The sequence below is a fragment of the Saccoglossus kowalevskii genome, chromosome 2, assembly GCF_978046115.1.
Source record: "Saccoglossus kowalevskii chromosome 2, keSacKowa6.1, whole genome shotgun sequence".
Classification (NCBI taxonomy): domain Eukaryota; kingdom Metazoa; phylum Hemichordata; class Enteropneusta; family Harrimaniidae; genus Saccoglossus; species Saccoglossus kowalevskii.
The window spans coordinates 47,523,183-47,535,820 of record NC_140642.1 but is presented as its reverse complement, the minus strand read 5'-3'; positions in this window follow the sequence as shown (position 1 = coordinate 47,535,820).

Below are 12,638 nucleotides of genomic sequence, written 5' to 3'. Positions count from 1 at the left end.
TCAAATTAGTGGCAAAGTATGGAAAAGTAGTGACAAAGTACTGCAAAGTAGTGGCAAAGTACGGCAAAGTAGTGGCAAAGTATTTCAAAGTAGTGGCAAACCATGACAAAGTAGTGGCAAAGAACGGAAAAATTGAGGCAAAGTACTGCAAAGTAGTGGCAAATTAGAAGCAAAGTACGGAAAAGTTTTGGAAAGTAGTGGAAAAGTTCAGCAAAGTAGTGACAAAGTAGTGGCAAAGTACGGCAAAGTAGTGGCAAAATACTGCAAAGTTGTGGCAAAGTACGGTAAAGTAGTGGCAAAGTATTTCAAAGTAGTGGCAAAGCATGACAAAGTAGTGGCAAAGTACGGCAAAGTAGTGGCAAAGTACGGCAAAGTAGTGCCAAAGTGGTGGCCAAATACTACAAAGTAGTGACAAAGTATGGTAAGGTAGTGGCAAAGTAGTGGCAAAGTACGGCAAAGTAGTGGCAAAGAACAGAAAAATAGAGGCAAAGTACTGCAAAGTAGAGGCAAAGTAGAAGCAAAGTACGGAAAAGTAGTGGCAAAATATTTCAAAGTAGTGGCAAAGCATGACAAAGTAGTGGCAAAGCACGGCAAACTAGTGGCAAAGTACGGCATAGTAGTGGCAAAGAACGGAAAAATAGAGGCAAAGTACTGCAAATTAGTGGCAAAGTAGAAGCAAAGTAAGACAAAGTAGTGGAAAGTAGGGGCAAAGTTCAGCAAAGTAGTGACAAAGTAGTGGCAAAGTACGGCAAAGTAGTGGCAAAATACTGCAAAGTAGTGGCAAAGTACGGTAAAGTAGTGGCAAAGTATTTCAAAGTAGTGGCAAAGCATGACAAAGTAGTGGCAAAGTACGGCAAAGTAGGGGCAAAGTACGGCAAAGTAGTGGCAAAGTGGTGGCCAAATACTACAAAGTAGTGATAAAGTATGGTAAGGTAGCGGCAGAGTAGTGGCAAAGTACGGCAAAGTAGTGGCAAAGAACGGAAAAATAGAGGCAAAGTACTGCAAAGTAGTGGCAAAGTAGAAGCAAAGTACGGAAAAGTAGTGGCAAAGTATTTCAAAGTAGTGGCAAAACATGACAAAGTAGTGGCAAGGCACGCCAAAGTGGTGGCAAAGTACGGCATAGTAGTGGCAAAGAACGGAAAAATAGAGGCAAAGTACTGCAAAGTAGTGGCAAAGTAGAAGCAAAGTACTGCAAAGTAGTGGCAAAGTAGTGGCAAAGTTCTGCAAAGCAGTGACAAAGTAGTGGCAAAGTTCGTCAAAGTAGTGGCAAAGCACGGCAATGTAGTGGCAAAGTACTTCAAAGTAGTGGCAAAGCACGGCAAAGTAGTGGCAAAGTACGGCAAAGTAGTGGCAAAGTACTTCAAAGTAGTGGCAAAGTACTGCAAAGTAGTGGCAAAGTACTGCAAAGTAGTGGCAAAGTACGGCAAAGTAGTGGCAAAGTATGGCATAGTAGTGGCAAAGTACGGAAAAGTAGTGGAAAGTAATGGCATAGTTCAACAAAGTAGTGACAAAGTAGTGGCAAAGTATGGCAAAGTAGTGCAAAATACTGCAAAGTAGTGGCAAAGTACGGTAAAGTAGTGGCAAAGTATTTCAAAGTAGTGGCAAAGCATGACAAAGTAGTGGCAAAGTACGGCAAAGTAGTGGCAAAGTACGGCAAAGCAGTGGCAATGTGGTGGCCAAATACTACAAAGTAGTGACAAAGTATGGTAAGGTAGTGGCAAAGTAGTGGCAAAGTACGGCAAAGTAGTGGCAAAGTACTTCAAAGTAGTGGCAAAGTACGGCAAGGTAGTGGCAAAGTACTGCAAAGTAGTGGCAAAGTACGGCAAAGTAGTGGCAAAGTATTTCAAAGTAGTGGCAAAGCATGACAAAGTAGTGGCAAAGCACAGCAAAGTGGTGGCAAAGTACGGCAAAGTAGTGGCAAAGTACTGCAAAGTAGTGGCAAAGTAGAAGCAAAGTAAGACAAAGTAGTGGAAAGTAGGGGCAAAGTTCAGCAAAGTAGTGACAAAGTAGTGGCAAAGTACGGCAAAGTAGTGGCAAAATACTGCAAAGTAGTGGCAAAGTACGGTAAAGTAGTGGCAAAGTATTTCAAAGTAGTGGCAAAGCATGACAAAGTAGTGGCAAAGTACGGCAAAGTAGGGGCAAAGTACGGCAAAGTAGTGGCAAAGTGGTGGCCAAATACTACAAAGTAGTGATAAAGTATGGTAAGGTAGTGGCAGAGTAGTGGCAAAGTACGGCAAAGTAGTGGCAAAGAACGGAAAAATAGAGGCAAAGTACTGCAAAGTAGTGGCAAAGTAGAAGCAAAGTACGGAAAAGTAGTGGCAAAGTATTTCAAAGTAGTGGCAAAACATGACAAAGTAGTGGCAAGGCACGCCAAAGTGGTGGCAAAGTACGGCATAGTAGTGGCAAAGTACGGAAAAATAGAGGCAAAGTACTGCAAAGTAGTGGCAAAGTAGAAGCAAAGTACTGCAAAGTAGTGGCAAAGTAGTGGCAAAGTTCTGCAAAGCAGTGACAAAGTAGTGGCAAAGTTCGTCAAAGTAGTGGCAAAGCACGGCAATGTAGTGGCAAAGTACTTCAAAGTAGTGGCAAAGCACGGCAAAGTAGTGGCAAAGTACGGCAAAGTAGTGGCAAAGTACTTCAAAGTAGTGGCAAAGTACTGCAAAGTAGTGGCAAAGTACTGCAAAGTAGTGGCAAAGTACGGCAAAGTAGTGGCAAAGTATGGCATAGTAGTGGCAAAGTACGGAAAAGTAGTGGAAAGTAATGGCATAGTTCAACAAAGTAGTGACAAAGTAGTGGCAAAGTATGGCAAAGTAGTGCAAAATACTGCAAAGTAGTGGCAAAGTACGGTAAAGTAGTGGCAAAGTATTTCAAAGTAGTGGCAAAGCATGACAAAGTAGTGGCAAAGTACGGCAAAGTAGTGGCAAAGTACGGCAAAGCAGTGGCAATGTGGTGGTCAAATACTACAAAGTAGTGACAAAGTATGGTAAGGTAGTGGCAAAGTAGTGGCAAAGTACGGCAAAGTAGTGGCAAAGTACTTCAAAGTAGTGGCAAAGAACTGCAAAGTAGTGGCAAAGTACTTCAAAGTAGTGGCAAAGTACGGAAAAGTAGTGGCAAAGTACTGCAAAGTAGTGGCAAAGTACGGCAAAGTAGTGGCAATGTATTTCAAAGTAGTGGCAAAGCATGACAAAGTTGTGGCAAAGCACGCCAAAGTGGTGGCAAAGTACGGCATAGTTGTGGCAAAGAACGGAAAAATAGAGGCAAAGTACTGCAAAGTAGTGGCAAAGTAGAAGCAAAGTACGGAAAAGTAGTGGCAAAGTAGTGGCAAAGTTCAGCAAAGTAGTGACAAAGTAGTGGCAAACTACGTCAAAGTAGTGGCAAAGCACGGCAAAGTAGTGGCAAAGTACTTCAAAGTAGTGGCAAAGCACGGCAAAGTAGTGGCAAAGTACTTCAAAGTAGTGGCAAAGTATGGAAAAGTAGTGACAAAGTACTGCAAAGTAGTGGCAAAGTACGGCAAAGTAGTGGCAAAGTATTTCAAAGTAGTGGCAAAGCATGACAAAGTAGTGGCAAAGAACGGAAAAATTGAGGCAAAGTACTGCAAAGTAGTGGCAAATTAGAAGCAAAGTACGGAAAAGTTTTGGAAAGTAGTGGAAAAGTTCAGCAAAGTAGTGACAAAGTAGTGGCAAAGTACGGCAAAGTAGTGGCAAAATACTGCAAAGTTGTGGCAAAGTACGGTAAAGTAGTGGCAAAGTATTTCAAAGTAGTGGCAAAGCATGACAAAGTAGTGGCAAAGTACGGCAAAGTAGTGGCAAAGTACGGCAAAGTAGTGCCAAAGTGGTGGCCAAATACTACAAAGTAGTGACAAAGTATGGTAAGGTAGTGGCAAAGTAGTGGCAAAGTACGGCAAAGTAGTGGCAAAGAACAGAAAAATAGAGGCAAAGTACTGCAAAGTAGAGGCAAAGTAGAAGCAAAGTACGGAAAAGTAGTGGCAAAATATTTCAAAGTAGTGGCAAAGCATGACAAAGTAGTGGCAAAGCACGGCAAACTAGTGGCAAAGTACGGCATAGTAGTGGCAAAGAACGGAAAAATAGAGGCAAAGTACTGCAAAGTAGTGGCAAAGTAGAAGCAAAGTAAGACAAAGTAGTGGAAAGTAGGGGCAAAGTTCAGCAAAGTAGTGACAAAGTAGTGGCAAAGTACGGCAAAGTAGTGGCAAAATACTGCAAAGTAGTGGCAAAGTACGGTAAAGTAGTGTCAAAGTATTTCAAAGTAGTGGCAAAGCATGACAAAGTAGTGGCAAAGTACGGCAAAGTAGGGGCAAAGTACGGCAAAGTAGTGGCAAAGTGGTGGCCAAATACTACAAAGTAGTGATAAAGTATGGTAAGGTAGCGGCAGAGTAGTGGCAAAGTACGGCAAAGTAGTGGCAAAGAACGGAAAAATAGAGGCAAAGTACTGCAAAGTAGTGGCAAAGTAGAAGCAAAGTACGGAAAAGTAGTGGCAAAGTATTTCAAAGTAGTGGCAAAACATGACAAAGTAGTGGCAAGGCACGCCAAAGTGGTGGCAAAGTACGGCATAGTAGTGGCAAAGAACGGAAAAATAGAGGCAAAGTACTGCAAAGTAGTGGCAAAGTAGAAGCAAAGTACTGCAAAGTAGTGGCAAAGTAGTGGCAAAGTTCTGCAAAGCAGTGACAAAGTAGTGGCAAAGTTCGTCAAAGTAGTGGCAAAGCACGGCAATGTAGTGGCAAAGTACTTCAAAGTAGTGGCAAAGCACGGCAAAGTAGTGGCAAAGTACGGCAAAGTAGTGGCAAAGTACTTCAAAGTAGTGGCAAAGTACTGCAAAGTAGTGGCAAAGTACTGCAAAGTAGTGGCAAAGTACGGCAAAGTAGTGGCAAAGTATGGCATAGTAGTGGCAAAGTACGGAAAAGTAGTGGAAAGTAATGGCATAGTTCAACAAAGTAGTGACAAAGTAGTGGCAAAGTATGGCAAAGTAGTGCAAAATACTGCAAAGTAGTGGCAAAGTACGGTAAAGTAGTGGCAAAGTATTTCAAAGTAGTGGCAAAGCATGACAAAGTAGTGGCAAAGTACGGCAAAGTAGTGGCAAAGTAGAAGCAAAGTACGGAAAAGTAGTGGCAAAGTATTTCAAAGTAGTGGCAAAACATGACAAAGTAGTGGCAAGGCACGCCAAAGTGGTGGCAAAGTACGGCATAGTAGTGGCAAAGAACGGAAAAATAGAGGCAAAGTACTGCAAAGTAGTGGCAAAGTAGAAGCAAAGTACTGCAAAGTAGTGGCAAAGTAGTGGCAAAGTTCTGCAAAGCAGTGACAAAGTAGTGGCAAAGTTCGTCAAAGTAGTGGCAAAGCACGGCAATGTAGTGGCAAAGTACTTCAAAGTAGTGGCAAAGCACGGCAAAGTAGTGGCAAAGTACGGCAAAGTAGTGGCAAAGTACTTCAAAGTAGTGGCAAAGTACTGCAAAGTAGTGGCAAAGTACTGCAAAGTAGTGGCAAAGTACGGCAAAGTAGTGGCAAAGTATGGCATAGTAGTGGCAAAGTACGGAAAAGTAGTGGAAAGTAATGGCATAGTTCAACAAAGTAGTGACAAAGTAGTGGCAAAGTATGGCAAAGTAGTGCAAAATACTGCAAAGTAGTGGCAAAGTACGGTAAAGTAGTGGCAAAGTATTTCAAAGTAGTGGCAAAGCATGACAAAGTAGTGGCAAAGTACGGCAAAGTAGTGGCAAAGTACGGCAAAGCAGTGGCAATGTGGTGGCCAAATACTACAAAGTAGTGACAAAGTATGGTAAGGTAGTGGCAAAGTAGTGGCAAAGTACGGCAAAGTAGTGGCAAAGTACTTCAAAGTAGTGGCAAAGTACGGCAAGGTAGTGGCAAAGTACTGCAAAGTAGTGGCAAAGTACGGCAAAGTAGTGGCAAAGTATTTCAAAGTAGTGGCAAAGCATGACAAAGTAGTGGCAAAGCACAGCAAAGTGGTGGCAAAGTACGGCAAAGTAGTGGCAAAGTACTGCAAAGTAGTGGCAAAGTAGAAGCAAAGTAAGACAAAGTAGTGGAAAGTAGGGGCAAAGTTCAGCAAAGTAGTGACAAAGTAGTGGCAAAGTACGGCAAAGTAGTGGCAAAATACTGCAAAGTAGTGGCAAAGTACGGTAAAGTAGTGGCAAATTATTTCAAAGTAGTGGCAAAGCATGACAAAGTAGTGGCAAAGTACGGCAAAGTAGGGGCAAAGTACGGCAAAGTAGTGGCAAAGTGGTGGCCAAATACTACAAAGTAGTGATAAAGTATGGTAAGGTAGTGGCAGAGTAGTGGCAAAGTACGGCAAAGTAGTGGCAAAGAACGGAAAAATAGAGGCAAAGTACTGCAAAGTAGTGGCAAAGTAGAAGCAAAGTACGGAAAAGTAGTGGCAAAGTATTTCAAAGTAGTGGCAAAACATGACAAAGTAGTGGCAAGGCACGCCAAAGTGGTGGCAAAGTACGGCATAGTAGTGGCAAAGTACGGAAAAATAGAGGCAAAGTACTGCAAAGTAGTGGCAAAGTAGAAGCAAAGTACTGCAAAGTAGTGGCAAAGTAGTGGCAAAGTTCTGCAAAGCAGTGACAAAGTAGTGGCAAAGTTCGTCAAAGTAGTGGCAAAGCACGGCAATGTAGTGGCAAAGTACTTCAAAGTAGTGGCAAAGCACGGCAAAGTAGTGGCAAAGTACGGCAAAGTAGTGGCAAAGTACTTCAAAGTAGTGGCAAAGTACTGCAAAGTAGTGGCAAAGTACTGCAAAGTAGTGGCAAAGTACGGCAAAGTAGTGGCAAAGTATGGCATAGTAGTGGCAAAGTACGGAAAAGTAGTGGAAAGTAATGGCATAGTTCAACAAAGTAGTGACAAAGTAGTGGCAAAGTATGGCAAAGTAGTGCAAAATACTGCAAAGTAGTGGCAAAGTACGGTAAAGTAGTGGCAAAGTATTTCAAAGTAGTGGCAAAGCATGACAAAGTAGTGGCAAAGTACGGCAAAGTAGTGGCAAAGTACGGCAAAGCAGTGGCAATGTGGTGGTCAAATACTACAAAGTAGTGACAAAGTATGGTAAGGTAGTGGCAAAGTAGTGGCAAAGTACGGCAAAGTAGTGGCAAAGTACTTCAAAGTAGTGGCAAAGTACGGCAAGGTAGTGGCAAAGTACGGCAAAGTAGTGGCAAAGTACTTCAAAGCAGTGGCAAAGTACGTCAAAGTAGTGGCAAAGCACGGCAAAGTAGTGGCAAAGTACTTCAAAGTAGTGGCAAAGCACGGCAAAGTAGTGGCAAAATATGGCAAAGTAGTGGCAAAGTAGTTTTGCCACTACTTTGTCATGCTTTGCCATTACTTTGAAATACTTTGCCACTACTTTACCATACTTTGCCACTACTTTGCAGTATTTTGCCACTACTTTGCCGTACTTTGCCACTACTTTGTCACTACTTTGGTGAACTTTTCCACTACTTTCCACTACTTTTCCGTACTTTGCTTCTACTTTGCTACTACTTTGCAGTACTTTGCCTCTATTTTTCCGATCTTTGCCACTACTATGCCGTACTTTGCCACCACTTTGCCATGCTTTGCTACTACTTTGTCATGCTTTGCCACTACTTTGAAATACTTTGCCACTACTTTGCAGTACTTTGCCACTACTTTTCCGTACTTTGCCACTACTTTGAAGTACTTTGCCACTACTTTGCCTTACTTTGCCACTACTTTGCCGTGCTTTGCCACTACTTTGAAGTACTTTGCCACTACTTTGCCGTGCTTTGCCACTACTTTGACGTACTTTGCCACTACTTTGTCACTACTTTGCTGAACTTTGCCACTAGTTTGCCACTACTTTTCCGTACTTTGCTTCTACTTTGCCACTACTTTGCAGTACTTTGCCACAACTTTTCCGTACTTTGTCACTACTTTGAAGTACTTTGCCACTACTTTGCCGGGCTTTGCCACTACTTTGTCATGCTTTGCCACTACTTTGAAATACTTTGCCACTACTTTGCCGTACTTTGCCACTACTTTGCAGTACTTTGCCACAACTTTTCCGTACTTTGTCACTACTTTGAAGTACTTTGCCACTACTTTGCCGGGCTTTGCCACTATTTTGCCTTACTTTGCCACTACTTTGCCATACTTTGCCACTACTTTGCCGTGCTTTGCCACCACTTTGAAGTATTTTGCCACTACTTTGCCGTACTTTGCCACTACTTTGCCGTACTTTGCCACCACTTTGCTGTGCTTTGCCACTACTTTGTCATGCTTTGCCACTACTTTGAAATACTTTGCCACTACTTTGCCGTACTTTGCCACTACTTTGCAGTACTTTGCCACTACCTTGCCGTACTTTGTCACTACTTTGAAGTACTTTGCCACTACTTTGCCGTACTTTGCCACTACTTTGCCACTACCTCACCATACTTTGTCACTACTTTGTAGTATTTGGCCACCACTTTGCCACTACTTTGCCGTACTTTGCTTCTACTTTGCCACTACTTTGCAGTACTTTGCCTCTATTTTTCCGTTCTTTGCAAATACTTTCCCGGGCTTTGCCACTACTTTGCCGTCATTTGCCACTACTTTGTCATGCTTTGCCACTAATTTGAAATACTTTGCCACTATTTTGCCGTACTTTGCCAGCACTTTGCCATGCTTTGCCGTGCTTTGCCACTACTTTGAAGAACTTTGCCATTACCTTACCATACTTTATCACTACTTTGTAGTATTTGGCCCCCACTTTGCCACTACTTTGCCATACTTTGCCACTACTTTGCCGAACTTTGCCACTACTTTGTCATGCTTTGCCACTACTTTGAAATACTTTGCCACTACTTTACCGTACTTTGCCACTACTTTGCAGTATTTTGCCTCTACTTTGCCGTACTTTGCCACTACTTTGTCACTACTTTGCTGAACTTTGCCACTACTTTCCACTACTTTGTCGTACTTTGCTTCTACTTTGCCACTACTTTGCAGTACTTTGCCTCTATTTTTCCGTTCTTTGCCACTACTATGCCGTACTTTGCCACTAGTTTGCCGTGCTTTGCCACTACTTTGAAATATTTTGCCACTACTTTTCCGTACTTTGCTTCTACTTTGCCTCTACTTTGCAGTACTTTGCCTCTATTTTTCCGTTCTTTGCCACTACTTTGCCGTACTTTGCCACTACTTTGCCACTACCTTACCATACTTTGTCACTACTTTGTAGTATTTGGCCACCACTTTGCCACTACTTTGCCGTACTTTGCCACTCCTTTGCCGTACTTTGCCACTACTTTGTCATGCTTTGCCACTACTTTGAAATACTTTGCCACTACTTTACCGTACTTTGCCACAACTTTGCAGTATTTTGCCACTACTTTGCCGTACTTTGCCACTACTTTGTCACTACTTTGCTGAACTTTTCCACTACTTTCCACTACTTTTCCGTACTTTGCTTCTAATTTGCCACTACTTTGCAGTACTTTGCCTCTATTTTTCCGTTCTTTGCCACTACTTTGTCATGCTTTGCCACTACTTTGAAATACTTTGCCACTACTTTGCCATACTTTGCCACTACTTTGCAGTACTTTGCCACTACTTTTCCGTACTTTGCCACTACTTTGAAGTACTTTGCCACTACCTTGCCGTGCTTTGCCACTACTTTGAAGTACTTTGCCACTACTTTGCCGTGCTTTGCCACTACTTTGACGTACTTTGCCACTACTTTGTCACTACTTTGCTGAACTTTGCCACTACTTTGCCACTACTTTTCCGTACTTTGCTTCTACTTTGCCACTACTTTGCAGTACTTTGCCTCTATTTTCCGTTCTTTGCCACAACTATGCCGTACCTTGCCACCACTTTGGCGTGCTTTGCCACTACTTTGTCATGCTTTGCCACTACTTTGAAATACATTGCCACTACTTTGCCGTACTTTGCCACTACTTTGCAGTACTTTGCCACTACTTTTCCGTACTTTGCCACTACTTTGAAGTACTTTGCCACTACTTTGCCGTACTTTGCCACTACTTTGCCACTACTGTGAAGTACTTTGCCACTACTTTGCCGTGTTTTGCCACTACTTTGACGTATTTGCCACTACTTTGCCACCACTTTGCCACTACTTTGCCGTACTTTGCCACTACTTTGCAGTATTTTGCCACTACTTTGCCGTACTTTGCCACTACTTTGTCACTACTTTGCTGAACTTTGCCACTACTTTCCACTACTTTGTCGTACTTTGCTTCTACTTTGCCACTACTTTGCAGTACTTTGCCTCTTCTTTTCCGTTCTTTGCCACTACTATGCCGTACTTTGCCACTAGTTTGCCGTGCTTTGCCACTACTTTGTCATGCTTTGCCACTACTTTGAAATATTTTGCCACTACTTTTCCGTACTTTGCTTCTTCTTTGCTTCTACTTTGCAGTACTTTGCCTCTATTTTTCCGTTCTTTGCCACTACTTTGCCGTACTTTGCCACTACTTTGCCACTACCTTACCATACTTTGTCACTACTTTGTAGTATTTGGCCACCACTTTGCCACTACTTTGCCGTACTTTGCCACTACTTTGCCGTACTTTGCCACTACTTTGTCATGCTTTGCCACTACTTTGAAATACTTTGCCACTACTTTACCGTATTTTGCCACAACATTGCAGTATTTTGCCACTACTTTGCCGTACTTTGCCACTACTTTGTCACTACTTTGCTGAACTTTTCCACTACTTTCCACTACTTTTCCGTACTTTGCTTCTAATTTGCCACTACTTTGCAGTACATTGCCTCTATTTTTCCGTTCTTTGCCACTACTTTGTCATGCTTTGCCACTACTTTGAAATACTTTGCCACTACTTTGCCGTACTTTGCCACTACTTTGCAGTACTTTGCCACTACTTTGCAGTACTTTGCCACTACTTTTCCGTACTTTGCCACTACTTTGAAGTACGTTGCCACTACTTTGCCGTACTTTGCCACTACTTTGCCGTGCTTTGCCACTACTTTGAAGTACTTTGCCACTACTTTGCCGTGCTTTGCCACTACTTTGACGTACTTTGCCACTACTTTGTCACTACTTTGCTGAACTTTGCTTCTACTTTGCCGCTACTTTGCAGTACTTTGCCTCTATTTTTCCTTTCTTTGCCACTACTTTGTCATGCTTTGCCACTACTTTGAAATACTTTGCCACTACTTTGCCGTACTTTGCCACTACTTTGCAGTACTTTGCCACTACTTTTCCGTACTTTGCCACTACTTTGAAGTACTTTGCCACTACTTTGCCGTACTTTGCCACTACTTTGCCGTGCTTTGCCACTACTTTGAAGTACTTTGCCACTACTTTGCCGTGCTTTGCCACTACTTTGACGTACTTTGCCACTACTTTGTCACTACTTTGCTGAACTTTGCCACTACTTTGCCACTACTTTTCCGTACTTTGCTTCTACTTTGCCACTACTTTGCCATACTTTGCCACCACTTTGCCGTGCTTTGCCACTACTTTGTCATGCTTTGCCACTACTTTGAAATACTTTGCCGCTACTTTGCCGTTCTTTGCACTACTTTGCAGTACTTTGCCACTACTTTTTCGTACTTTGCCACTACTTTGAAGTACTTTGCCACTACTTTGCCGTACTTTGCCACTACTTTGCCGTGCTTTGCCACTACTTTGAAGTACTTTGCCACTACTTTGCCGTGCTTTGCCACTACTTTGACGTACTTTGCCACTACTTTGTCACTACTTTGCTGAACTTTGCCACTACTTTGCCACTACTTTTCCGTACTTTGCTTCTACTTTGCCACTACTTTGCAGTACTTTGCCTCTATTTTTCCATTCTTTGCCACTACTATGCCGTACTTTGCCACCACTTTGGCGTGCTTTGCCACTACTTTGTCATGCTTTGCCACTACTTTGAAATACTTTGCCACTACTTTGCCATACTTTGCACTACTTTGCAGTACTTTGCCACTACTTTTCCGTACTTTGCCACTAATTTGAAGTACTTTGCCACTACTTTGAAGTACTTTGCCACTCCTTTGCCGTGCTTTGCCACTACTTTGAAGTACTTTGCCACTACTTTGCCGTGCTTTGACACTACTTTGACGTACTTTGCCACTACTTTGTCACTACTTTGCTGAACTTTGCCACTACTTTGCCACTACTTTTCCGTACTTTGCTTCTACTTTGCCACTACTTTGCAGTACTTTGCCTCTATTTGTCCATTCTTTGCCACTACTATGCCGTACTTTGCCACCACTTCGGCGTGCTTTGCCACTACTTTGTCATGCTCTGCCACTACTTTGAAATACTTTGTCACTACTTTGCCGTACTTTGCCACTACTTTGCAGTACTTTGCCACTACCTTTCCGTACTTTGCCACTACTTTGAAGTACTTTTCCACTACTTTGCCGTACTTTGCCACTACTTTGACGTACTTTGCCACTACTTTGCCACCACTTTGCCACTACTTTGCCGTACTTTGCCACTACTTTGCCGTAGTTTGCCACTACTTTGCCGTACTTTGCCACTACTTTGCCGTGCTTTGCCTCGACTTTGATGTATTTTGCAACTAATTTGCCGTACTTTGCCACTACTTTGCCGTACTTTGCCACCACTTTGAAACACTTTGCCACTACTTTGCCGTACTTTGCCACCACTTTGCCGTGCTTTGCCACTACTTT